This window comes from Anthonomus grandis, chromosome 23, assembly GCF_022605725.1.
Source record: "Anthonomus grandis grandis chromosome 23, icAntGran1.3, whole genome shotgun sequence".
NCBI classification, from domain to species: Eukaryota; Metazoa; Arthropoda; class Insecta; order Coleoptera; family Curculionidae; genus Anthonomus; species Anthonomus grandis.
Window position 1 is genome coordinate 141,597 of NC_065568.1, and position 3,721 is coordinate 145,317.

A 3,721-nucleotide genomic window follows, 5' to 3' on the forward strand; every position below is an offset into this window, starting at 1 on the left:
CATAGGTGTTTCTGAAATAAAGATGATTTTACTTAATTATTTAACTGTGGCCACCATTTATTTTACCTACCTAAAATATAGCGGGTTGGGAAGGGCAGAAAAACTTCCTGGTTTTTCATGTAAACATTACAGCTATGTAGTGTTAGAGTCTGATGATGATGCAACAAACATCAACTCATCAAAATGCATACCTCTTGACAAAAGATTGGCATTTTCATTTGTCGAGAAAAGTCTTCCCAACCCACTATATTATAGCCACTCCACTTCAACAATGGACTTCTACTTACAAAAAAAACTGTAAAATAGCACATATTTTTTTATAAAGTGGGCTAATATGAATGATCTCTCTTTAAATGTAAATAAGTGCTACTCAATTGGATTCTTTAGACTTAAAAATAAAATGATTAATATATACACTATTGATGACATAGTACTTAGTTCTGTTGACTCAATAAAGGATTTAGGAGTAGTCTTTGATACTCAGCTCAAATTTGGGAAACACTGTGATCTTGTGGAGGGGAAGGCCTCTCAGATGTTAGGTTTTGTTTTAGGAACTTGTCGTGACATGTCTATATCTACTTTGAAGATACTTTATTGTTCATTGGTTAGAAGTCATTTAGAGTATGCCTCGATCATTTGGTCTCCTTTTTATAATTGTCACAAAATGCAACTTGAAAGAGTCCAAAAGAGGTTTACCCAGTACTGTTCCTACAAGTTGAATATGCAGGATAACCTACTTGACATGGAGGCAATATTGGGACTTCAATCGTTGGAATCTAGAAGGATTCAAAGTGACCTCAGCTTTATGTATAAGGTTATTCATGGGCTTATTGATTGCCCTGCTCTCATCAACAGCTTTAATTTAAAGGTCCCTGCACGCACCCTAAGGAGACATGAACTGTTTGCTTTACCAATCTGTCACTCCAACTATTCTTTACATTCTCCAATCTGTCCTAGTCTTGCCTATTTCAACTCTCACCCTGAACTTGATCCATTTGCAAGCTCACTCTCTGGATTTATTGGTCAACTGGGTCAAATATTTTAATTTATTGTTTTCTTATTGTGTTTATTTCTTGTGTATATGTTTTGAATACTGTCTTATTATGTTAGTGAAAGTACTTTTATTATGTTAATTATACATCTTTTACTTTATTTAATATTGTAACCAAATCTTTTGTACAATGGGGTTTCCCGTATATTGATTGAATAAATGAATAAATAAATATTTAATTGACCGAGAGCATTATGAGAAACTAAAAGATACTTGTAAGTGTGCTGAAAGGGTTAGTCTTTGGAGTTCTCTTGTCCTCCCTTTCAGCCAGTGTACCAATTTAGAAACCAGATATGTTTGCTTTTCTGCAAGGCATTGTAACTTATGAATGACCTAAGTACATATCTGAAATGACTTTCTAAATAAATTAAAAACATTGATTAAACAAGATATATTATGATTAAGCAAAAGAATAAAGCACTCCTTTAGTTAAGTATGTAAGAACATTCAGGTATAAATACTGTCTATGAAATATTTCTGATTAAGTGTATGTACAAATTTAAACTGATCGCCACATATAAACAGTAGCTCATAGAAAACTGTTCCAATAATATCTGCTTTATATGAGGGTAGATTGTCAAAACTATTTATTATATGAAATTTTAAAATTAAACATGTGTATGAAATGGATAACAATCATATGGTAATAACTGCAGAGAAGAGCATAATGTGGTTTATGCCTTAAGGAATGAAATCTTCAAAAAAAAAAACAACAACAACTTTCTCTTTAATTATTAAAACTAAATAACTGTATGACAAAATTTAATAAAACAATAAACAGGTCATGGAACATAAACATTAAATAAGTTTTATTTTCTAACCAAAAATAGAGACTTTGGGTCCAGTTGGAAGATTCTCGTGCCATTTTGCCTATTCAAGATCTGAAACAAATAAAGTATATATAATTAGATATGCATATTTCATTGAGACAACACAAAGTATATAAATTATCTTCCAGTGAATCCAGTAATAAGTAAAACTTTATTAAAATATTGCTCCGTTTTACTCACAACAAAAAAGCTGATTCATATTCCTTCAAACACATTCCATGATCTCTGGGGAATCCTAACATACTTCCTGTAGCTTATTTATTTCTGGCTGTGTACTCTAACCAACAGTAAAGACAGGCAGTTCTTCCTGGTTTCCCAATTTCATCAATATGGTAGAATCTCAATGATTTCTTGACGGATGTCCTTAAGTGCATGGTCTGAGCCCTATCAAACACATTTCATGATCTCTGGGGTATCCTAACATACTTCATTTAGCTTATTTATTTCTGGTTGTGTAGTCTAATCAGCAGTTAAAACATGCAATTCTTCTCCTACAACAAATGGGTCCCATAGCTGTTAAATTGTTGACCAGGATGAAAACAAATCATACCTTGTAATAATTCCAGGTACACAAAACAAAGCCCACACAGGCAAAATATATGCGAACTTGAATGAAGTTATGAGATTTTCATCAGTTTTATTTAGCAAATAATTTGTGTTGAAGTTTTCCAATAAATATTAGTTAAAAAATAATAATAATTTCTCAAGGTGAATTATGTTATTGTTTTGTTGGATTGACATTGACATCTGAATTTAACTGACTTGTCAAATTCAGATGTCATTGAGCATTGCTGTTTGAGCTTGGCATGTCATGGGCGCACTAAAATTTATTTTTTCACGGTCGGTTTGATAAATTATATAATTTAATATTTTGCCGCAAAATTCATATACCTAGTTCTAATTGTTTTTTTCAATTTAGGGTTTGGGCGACATAGGGTAAGTTTAGTAGATAAATTTCATTGCAGGGGTTGTTAAAGCAAGTGACGGTTATTTTATTTCAATGGTTTATTTTACTAGCTTAATTTTAGCTTCTATTGATCTTTCCATTTACCTAATTGACTTTCAAAATGAAAATGGAAAATACAGTCGACGTGAAAATTCTTTTATCCAATCCCAATACACAGATTATTATATGGTCTAATCTTTTCCTTTTCTATTGTGGCACTCCCATAAATTGGAAAAAAATTTGTCAATAAGCTTTTCTACTATTTTTTGAATGATCTTGTACCAATAAAAAAATTGAATTGGGAGCATATTTTGAAAAAATTTTCATCTTGAACACGGACTTTCTTCGAGAATTGAAAAAATGCAAATAAATAGGTTTTCTGTTCATTTTAGAGTCAAATCGGTTATAACCTTTTTTAATCCTTCCCTGTCGATTTTCGAACAAAATGTTTTTCTTTGGTTTTTTTTACTAGAAATTATCTGTTTAGGGCTTACATTAAAATTAGTCAATAGCCATTTTAAGAAAAAAGTGATATAGTGGGAAAAAACAAGTTTTCTTTTGTTTTTTCCAATGTTTCATTAATATCTCGGCTTCTGTAGCTCCGATTCAATCCGTTAATGGTTTATTGTATTCCTTATTCCGTTTCTGATTATCATTTGCATATTCCATTGTATTGACCTTAATATAAAGGCCAATATAAAATAAAGGATATTAGGAAAGATATATGGCAAAACCACTTTGAAATATTTCAATGCAGGATTTATGAAACATGATTTGCCAAAAATTTATGTTTTATTTAGGTAAAATTATTGAATTTTTACAAAGGGTTGCTATATTATGCAAAAGCGTGTGCTAGAGTCTTATTATTTATTTCAGCGTACTTACTCTCATCGC

At 31.1% G+C, this 3,721-nt stretch overlaps 1 long non-coding RNA gene across 2 annotated transcripts; it reads right to left on the minus strand.

The window, feature by feature from the left end:
- Window positions 1-1,766: 1,766 nt before the first annotated feature.
- On the minus strand, window positions 1,767-2,566 carry LOC126749289 (uncharacterized). Of its 2 annotated transcripts, XR_007664989.1 has the most exons (3): window positions 2,432-2,566; window positions 2,062-2,372; window positions 1,767-1,932 (listed from the first exon to the last, which is right to left on the minus strand). It is a non-coding gene; the product is annotated as an uncharacterized LOC126749289 (long non-coding RNA). The 2 variants fall into 2 exon arrangements; XR_007664988.1 differs by lacking the exon at window positions 2,432-2,566 and having other exon boundaries at window positions 2,062-2,420.
- Window positions 2,567-3,721: the final 1,155 nt, after the last annotated feature.